Consider the following 10631-nt stretch of genomic DNA (forward strand, 5'->3'; position numbering starts at 1 on the left):
CGTACTATTCCCATTTTTTGCTTTTTCCAGAAACATTGATTTTCTATAGTGAATCGTCTTCTAGTTATTGATGTAACAGAAGAAAATGCATCAAGACAAACTGGTATTAAATTACCTCTTATTTGTGGTATAAAGTATTTCACAACCATACGATGAGATCTATTAGTTTTTTTACGGTCAGTGCGTTTGACATCACTTACAGTCATCATTGTAATTAGAAATTTATCCTGTTCAATTTTTGTAGTTAATTTACACAAATTTTGTTTAAAATCAGTCAAGTCTTCTTCTGATAGTTCACTAACTCTGCATACATTTTTCTTTATCATTTCAGTATGATTACATTTTAATTCTAATTCTCTTGGTATAATATTTCTTTGTAATTGTTTTTCTTTTCTTTTCTTTTTAATTATTCTCTTTCTACCTCCATTAGTTTCAGTTATAGGTTCAATATATTCTGGATCATTATTTATCGATACATTTGATACTGATTCCATCAAAGGAAGAAAATCAGTATTTTATAAAATCAAATTAGCATCAACTGTTGATGTATTTGGTTCAATTAATATTTGATTAGTTAATATTCTTTTTGTACATAAATTTAATGGTCTAAAACCAGTCTCAGCATCTTTAGTGGTAATGTTATCATTATTTTGAAACAGTTCTGTATTCATGCATGATGTATTTGTTTCATTAGAGATCTCAATCAATATTGTATTATTTACTATTTTTTCTTCAATATTTATAGGCTGTACATCTGAAATTATTTCAACATCCATGTCTTCAATATTTAACTTTGGTACAGAATAGTTCAAATCAGCAGTTTCCTAAATTTAGTTATTATTATAATATTAAATATATATTAACTTAATATTTAACGTGTAATAAAAAATAATTATTAATACTAATAATATTGTATTAGAATTATTATTATAATACTTTAATACTTAAAGATTTTAATTGTCAATATAATTATAGGATATTTAGGTTTACCAAAAACAATATTTTATGTGATTTTAATTTTCCACCCTAATAATAAAATATAGAATTCAATAGATTTAAGTTAAATTTGATAGCTTAATCTTAATTATTTGATAAATTGGACCAACTTTAGTAAGTTGAACAGTTTCTAATCAAATAAAAATAAAAATAAAAACTATTTTTATAATTAAATAGTATTTAAAGTAATACCCAGTATTATACACTTAATATGAATTTAACTATTCTTCAATTTATTCTGCATAATATCTATGTATCTATTATGAAATCAATTTAAAAGAATAATTAAAATATTATAAAATTATTTTATTTTATTTCTTAAAATAGGTATTCCTACAAATGATTAGGTATCACAGTAATAAATAAGTATACAGTATTTACCTACTGTTGAATGATTTTTAACAATATAATAATTAAAAGTCTTACATAAATAAAGTTGTAAAGCAATGAATTTATTTTTTCATACCTCTAACTACCTTGACACTTTTTTAATGAATTCATTAAAATCCATTTCTTCTTTACTTTGTGTATCATTTTTTATTTTGTTCAAACCACATGCGGCCATTTTAATGGTTCTCGAGTTGAACATTTGAAATATCTAATTAACTTGTTGCAAATAAATTATAAATTGTGCATACAATAATAATTGCAATTACCTACTAATAATTATTATTAGTAAGTAATTAAAACAATGATCTACTATAGTAGCCAATAGGGAATTGTATTATCATAATACCATGATAGTCATCATATAAACTTTTGGAGGGAAATAATTTGTGACAAAATTCAACACCAAAACATATAATGAATTTTATCAGTTGCACCAACTAGTAAATAAAATAAAATAATGTAGTCCCATATTATATCATCATGAAATAATTAAAGAATAATTAATTCAAATTGAAATGTCAACTTCATCTTTTACTCTTGGAAATAGTACGTTTTGCAAATAATTAATTTAGTATAGCTACATTTTAACATGGGAAATATAACGTTTTGCTTCAATCTGGAAAGAGTACGTTCTGCGCATAATTTAAAAAATAGTACGTTTTGCTTTAATAATTATTAAGTTTACACTAAATAGCAATAGTTCATTTTGACACGATTTTAGCAATGGAAATGGTGCGTTATGCAGAAATCATGAAACTTTATGATTATATATACACTGGAAATAGTACGTTTTGGCGAAATCTGAACACGCCATTCGATTCCGCGTGGTTTTTACTATCAGAAATGATATATAACTCAATTTTGATATTTTTGGCAATAGCACGTTTTGCATTGTCGTCCCTCGTATATACTTAGAGTTATTTGAATATTTATGAATATACATGTTCTAATTATCGTTATTAATTTAAATAAATAGTTATATGATTAGTTTTAAAGGAGATGATTATTATTATTTATTACATATTATTATAATAAGATCAAGCTGCTAAATTAAAAATTGGGATATAATACAATATTATAAATAAAAATGCTATTTTTGTTTAATAGAGTACAGTATAAGGAATATGATACGTAATAATATAATGAAATTATGTAAATAGCATGCAATATAATGTAATATAATGAGATATTTATGCTAATTAGGACTACAACAATTTGAATTAAAATGTAAGTGTAAATTGTCTACAGTAATAAAAGTTGATTTGCTATGTAAAATGAGTTGTTATTAGCATTGTCGATTGTATTATGATTAAATTGTGGATACGAGTTTTTACTTTATGTTTATAATAATGAAACTCTTTTTATCTCTGGATAAAATCCTAACTTTTTATCTTTCGGAGCTTCAATGATTTTTATGCGGGCTCCCGTTTCTCAGCACGGGACAAGCGGTCAACAGGTCAGCGACGCTAGTTGCCGGTTCCCGGGGGCGTTAGTGTTGTTAGTTTGATTTTTGCTCCGAGCCGTTCGGTCGAGAACAAGTCAGCCCGCCGGCCCGCACTTACCAATCATTGTGGCCGTTATTAGTTGAACATGGCGCGTCGGCCATCCCCGACTACCGCGGGGATAAGGGAGGGTATGATTCGACCGCCATCCAGAAGCGTCACCATCGCATCCACCGTAGGTCCCGATGAAATGCGCTAATGTGGCTAATACTGGGACGCAGTTCGAATCGCTCCCTTCTAAGCGCCGGATGGTCCGCGCCACTCCGCGCCGTGCAGAACACCCCGGGCGGAAAGCGACGCAGTCGTCTCCGGCGCTTCCGGTACTCGCATCGGTCGTGCGTTGTACTGACCGCCCCCTATAGACGGACCCGTCGTATAAGGGTGCGGAGTCAATTTTACGTAGCTGTCCGCGACCGCTTATTCAATATTCGCGGCTACCCTGCAGGCAGGGCGTTCCTCCATCCGCAACCCGAGGACGCGGGATATTCCGGACGCCTCCGGGTGCCCGACCTCGGTGGGTAGAAAACGACTGGACAAGTCCATGCCCGTTTCCCTGGCCGAGTGCGAGGCCACCCAGCAATGTAAATATATATCTTATTTGTAAAAGGCGGTGGTTCATATACAATGTAAATATATAATTAATTTGTCAAAGGCGGTTCACATTCTTATAAGGTTGACAACCGTATTTAAGAAACGCGGGCATTACATCATGTATACTAACCGTGTAGGCACCATAAACTATATGGCGCACGGTAGTTTGACAACATTTTCGTAATTTAATTTCCGGTATATCATATACTGCGCTAATATATAGGTCATCATCATTCAGCATTGAACCCATGGCAAGTTCATACAACGTAAACATAATGTTACCCCTTTACTTATTATTGCAGTACTGTGAAGAGGTTTGTTAAATTTTAATTGATACAAAAAAATAATAACAAGTTTTTTATTAAACACAAAATATAAATACAACATATAAATACAAAATATAAAATATAAATACAAAAAAAATTACCAAGAGTCATTATTATAATTCCATTCGTATTCTTTAAAAGATGCCTTAACAATTAACTTATTACTAACCATTAAATCTAAATACTCATATGTGGTATGTCTTATATTATCATAATTATTTTCAATATTTACATATATACGTTTTTCAAATTCTGTGTTAATAAAACAATTTAAGATATAATAATGGTTATCATAATTTACGAATATGCTATTATCGAATAAAAATGTTATTGACCAATTGAATGCGGCCAATAACATTTTACACGAATCAATTAAAAACAACGCATTTAAATCTATATTAGTATCATCTATATTATATATGTCTATAAAATTAGTGTTAGTATACGTATTTAAATTTAAATATAATTTAAAAAAATCTACAAAACTATAATAATAATTAATATCACTGTTATTATATACATCTAAATCATCACGTGTAGACCACGTATCACGCACACTAATTTGAGTGGTACATGGAAATTCTTTTTCGTATAGTGATACGATAGACATATACAATATTACTTTCCAAAATCTATTTCCTTTCAACGCCACGTCGTTATCGTACGTGAAAGATTGTGGTAGTATGTTATTGACGAAAAATGAATGCGATGATTCGTCTTTGTATTTTATGTACAAATTTTCATAATAATTTCGCAGCTCTCGTTCTACATTTCCAACCCCGATATCACACATTTTATCGATTACGTTATCGGAAACGTTCGGAAAATAATACTGTAATGCTATCTTAAGACCATATTTTTTATACAGGTGATATTTTTTACATAATAATGCTTTTCGGTACCTGCATGAATGACACATGAATCCTGGTGTACATTTCTTAAATTCATCATCATGGGTACCACCGGTGATCCTTTTAATAATTGTTGATATTACATTTCTCTTGGGTTTATTCTTCGGTTCAACCAACATACCACAAGCAACATTGTATTGATTGGCCATAATGAATTTAGACGTTGGTAAATCGTCGTTGAATCTTCGGTAATCGTCGTGAGTCGAATCGTCGTTGAATAGTAGACACCGTCTGACAAGGTTAGGCAGCAAGTAAGACAGTATACTTATCACGGTATTAATAATAATGTCATCGTCGTTACTCACCAAGCGAACAAACGTTAATAAAGATGGCAGAAAAGGCAACTTTTCCTTGGATGAAACCTTGTAAAGTACAGTCGAATGACAATGTCCAACTGGCGTGCGATACGAGCAGTGGCTGTGGCAATAATCCAGGAACAAACGTGTACACCCGTTAATACGGAAAAACGCACAGGCCGATAATCTGTTTGGAGAGGCGTTTTATGTTATTTTTTTGGAGGTCAAATCGTTCCTAATATGTTATATATTTATTGAAAACATTTTTTAGTGTAAATATTACATTGATGTGAATTATATTTTATCTTGATACTTTGGACATTTGTTATCTAGTTATTCAGTGATGATATTATTTCTAATACTACCTATAATTTAATGTTTAATAAGAATGATTCAATTTTGATTAAAATATAGCAATGTAAATATATATCTTATTTGTAAAAGGCGGTTCATATACAATGTAAATATATAATTTATTTGTCAAAGGCGGTTCACATTCAGATTATTTTATGTAAATAGTGTAACTGTGAGAAATAGAATATTTAATACTACTTATAAACTAGCATTATTATAATTTAATAGTATGGTATCAATATATCGTATGATATATTTGGTATCAAGACTTGCATCCCAGTATTTTTTATGTTATGCCCTCATAACAAATATAAAGATAAAATAATTATAACCATATTATTAATAATAATAATATTAAATATGCCACATGAGAGAGTATGAGGGGCGACAATGCAAAACGTACTATTCCCATTTTTTGCTTTTTCCAGAAACATTGATTTTCTATAGTGAATCGTCTTCTAGTTATTGATGTAACAGAAGAAAATGCATCAAGACAAACTGGTATTAAATTACCTCTTATTTGTGGTATAAAGTATTTCACAACCATACGATGAGATCTATTAGTTTTTTTACGGTCAGTGCGTTTGACATCACTTACAGTCATCATTGTAATTAGAAACTTATCCTGTTCAATTTTTGTAGTTAATTTACACAAATTTTGTTTAAAATCAGTCAAGTCTTCTTCTGATAGTTCACTAACTCTGCATACATTTTTCTTTATCATTTCAGTATGATTACATTTTAATTCTAATTCTCTTGGTATAATATTTCTTTGTAATTGTTTTTCTTTTCTTTTCTTTTTAATTATTCTCTTTCTACCTCCATTAGTTTCAGTTATAGGTTCAATATATTCTGGATCATTATTTATCGATACATTTGATACTGATTCCATCAAAGGAAGAAAATCAGTATTTTATAAAATCAAATTAGCATCAACTGTTGATGTATTTGGTTCAATTAATATTTGATTAGTTAATATTCTTTTTGTACATAAATTTAATGGTCTAAAACCAGTCTCAGCATCTTTAGTGGTAATGTTATCATTATTTTGAAACAGTTCTGTATTCATGCATGATGTATTTGTTTCATTAGAGATCTCAATCAATATTGTATTATTTACTATTTTTTCTTCAATATTTATAGGCTGTACATCTGAAATTATTTCAACATCCATGTCTTCAATATTTAACTTTGGTACAGAATAGTTCAAATCAGCAGTTTCCTAAATTTAGTTATTATTATAATATTAAATATATATTAACTTAATATTTAACGTGTAATAAAAAATAATTATTAATACTAATAATATTGTATTAGAATTATTATTATAATACTTTAATACTTAAAGATTTTAATTGTCAATATAATTATAGGATATTTAGGTTTACCAAAAACAATATTTTATGTGATTTTAATTTTCCACCCTAATAATAAAATATAGAATTCAATAGATTTAAGTTAAATTTGATAGCTTAATCTTAATTATTTGATAAATTGGACCAACTTTAGTAAGTTGAACAGTTTCTAATCAAATAAAAATAAAAATAAAAACTATTTTTATAATTAAATAGTATTTAAAGTAATACCCAGTATTATACACTTAATATGAATTTAACTATTCTTCAATTTATTCTGCATAATATCTATGTATCTATTATGAAATCAATTTAAAAGAATAATTAAAATATTATAAAATTATTTTATTTTATTTCTTAAAATAGGTATTCCTACAAATGATTAGGTATCACAGTAATAAATAAGTATACAGTATTTACCTACTGTTGAATGATTTTTAACAATATAATAATTAAAAGTCTTACATAAATAAAGTTGTAAAGCAATGAATTTATTTTTTCATACCTCTAACTACCTTGACACTTTTTTAATGAATTCATTAAAATCCATTTCTTCTTTACTTTGTGTATCATTTTTTATTTTGTTCAAACCACATGCGGCCATTTTAATGGTTCTCGAGTTGAACATTTGAAATATCTAATTAACTTGTTGCAAATAAATTATAAATTGTGCATACAATAATAATTGCAATTACCTACTAATAATTATTATTAGTAAGTAATTAAAACAATGATCTACTATAGTAGCCAATAGGGAATTGTATTATCATAATACCATGATAGTCATCATATAAACTTTTGGAGGGAAATAATTTGTGACAAAATTCAACACCAAAACATATAATGAATTTTATCAGTTGCACCAACTAGTAAATAAAATAAAATAATGTAGTCCCATATTATATCATCATGAAATAATTAAAGAATAATTAATTCAAATTGAAATGTCAACTTCATCTTTTACTCTTGGAAATAGTACGTTTTGCAAATAATTAATTTAGTATAGCTACATTTTAACATGGGAAATATAACGTTTTGCTTCAATCTGGAAAGAGTACGTTCTGCGCATAATTTAAAAAATAGTACGTTTTGCTTTAATAATTATTAAGTTTACACTAAATAGCAATAGTTCATTTTGACACGATTTTAGCAATGGAAATGGTGCGTTATGCAGAAATCATGAAACTTTATGATTATATATACACTGGAAATAGTACGTTTTGGCGAAATCTGAACACGCCATTCGATTCCGCGTGGTTTTTACTATCAGAAATGATATATAACTCAATTTTGATATTTTTGGCAATAGCACGTTTTGCATTGTCGTCCCTCGTATATACTTAGAGTTATTTGAATATTTATGAATATACATGTTCTAATTATCGTTATTAATTTAAATAAATAGTTATATGATTAGTTTTAAAGGAGATGATTATTATTATTTATTACATATTATTATAATAAGATCAAGCTGCTAAATTAAAAATTGGGATATAATACAATATTATAAATAAAAATGCTATTTTTGTTTAATAGAGTACAGTATAAGGAATATGATACGTAATAATATAATGAAATTATGTAAATAGCATGCAATATAATGTAATATAATGAGATATTTATGCTAATTAGGACTACAACAATTTGAATTAAAATGTAAGTGTAAATTGTCTACAGTAATAAAAGTTGATTTGCTATGTAAAATGAGTTGTTATTAGCATTGTCGATTGTATTATGATTAAATTGTGGATACGAGTTTTTACTTTATGTTTATAATAATGAAACTCTTTTTATCTCTGGATAAAATCCTAACTTTTTATCTTTCGGAGCTTCAATGATTTTTATGCGGGCTCCCGTTTCTCAGCACGGGACAAGCGGTCAACAGGTCAGCGACGCTAGTTGCCGGTTCCCGGGGGCGTTAGTGTTGTTAGTTTGATTTTTGCTCCGAGCCGTTCGGTCGAGAACAAGTCAGCCCGCCGGCCCGCACTTACCAATCATTGTGGCCGTTATTAGTTGAACATGGCGCGTCGGCCATCCCCGACTACCGCGGGGATAAGGGAGGGTATGATTCGACCGCCATCCAGAAGCGTCACCATCGCATCCACCGTAGGTCCCGATGAAATGCGCTAATGTGGCTAATACTGGGACGCAGTTCGAATCGCTCCCTTCTAAGCGCCGGATGGTCCGCGCCACTCCGCGCCGTGCAGAACACCCCGGGCGGAAAGCGACGCAGTCGTCTCCGGCGCTTCCGGTACTCGCATCGGTCGTGCGTGTACTGACCGCCCCCTATAGACGGACCCGTCGTATAAGGGTGCGGAGTCAATTTTACGTAGCTGTCCGCGACCGCTTATTCAATATTCGCGGCTACCCTGCAGGCAGGGCGTTCCTCCATCCGCAACCCGAGGACGCGGGATATTCCGGACGCCTCCGGGTGCCCGACCTCGGTGGGTAGAAAACGACTGGACAAGTCCATGCCCGTTTCCCTGGCCGAGTGCGAGGCCACCCAGCAATGTAAATATATATCTTATTTGTAAAAGGCGGTGGTTCATATACAATGTAAATATATAATTAATTTGTCAAAGGCGGTTCACATTCTTATAAGGTTGACAACCGTATTTAAGAAACGCGGGCATTACATCATGTATACTAACCGTGTAGGCACCATAAACTATATGGCGCACGGTAGTTTGACAACATTTTCGTAATTTAATTTCCGGTATATCATATACTGCGCTAATATATAGGTCATCATCATTCAGCATTGAACCCATGGCAAGTTCATACAACGTAAACATAATGTTACCCCTTTACTTATTATTGCAGTACTGTGAAGAGGTTTGTTAAATTTTAATTGATACAAAAAAATAATAACAAGTTTTTTATTAAACACAAAATATAAATACAACATATAAATACAAAATATAAAATATAAATACAAAAAAAATTACCAAGAGTCATTATTATAATTCCATTCGTATTCTTTAAAAGATGCCTTAACAATTAACTTATTACTAACCATTAAATCTAAATACTCATATGTGGTATGTCTTATATTATCATAATTATTTTCAATATTTACATATATACGTTTTTCAAATTCTGTGTTAATAAAACAATTTAAGATATAATAATGGTTATCATAATTTACAAATATGCTATTATCGAATAAAAATGTTATTGACCAATTGAATGCGGCCAATAACATTTTACACGAATCAATTAAAAACAACGCATTTAAATCTATATTAGTATCATCTATATTATATATGTCTATAAAATTAGTGTTAGTATACGTATTTAAATTTAAATATAATTTAAAAAAATCTACAAAACTATAATAATAATTAATATCACTGTTATTATATACATCTAAATCATCACGTGTAGACCACGTATCACGCACACTAATTTGAGTGGTACATGGAAATTCTTTTTCGTATAGTGATACGATAGACATATACAATATTACTTTCCAAAATCTATTTCCTTTCAACGCCACGTCGTTATCGTACGTGAAAGATTGTGGTAGTATGTTATTGACGAAAAATGAATGCGATTCGTCTTTGTATTTTATGTACAAATTTTCATAATAATTTCGCAGCTCTCGTTCTACATTTCCAACCCCGATATCACACATTTTATCGATTACGTTATCGGAAACGTTCGGAAAATAATACTGTAATGCTATCTTAAGACCATATTTTTTATACAGGTGATATTTTTTACATAATAATGCTTTTCGGTACCTGCATGAATGACACATGAATCCTGGTGTACATTTCTTAAATTCATCATCATGGGTACCACCGGTGATCCTTTTAATAATTGTTGATATTACATTTCTCTTGGGTTTATTCTTCGGTTCAACCAACATACCACAAGCAACATTGTATTGATTGGCCATAATGAA

The sequence above is a fragment of the Rhopalosiphum padi genome, chromosome 3 (assembly GCF_020882245.1).
Source record: "Rhopalosiphum padi isolate XX-2018 chromosome 3, ASM2088224v1, whole genome shotgun sequence".
Taxonomy (NCBI): Eukaryota; Metazoa; Arthropoda; class Insecta; order Hemiptera; family Aphididae; genus Rhopalosiphum; species Rhopalosiphum padi.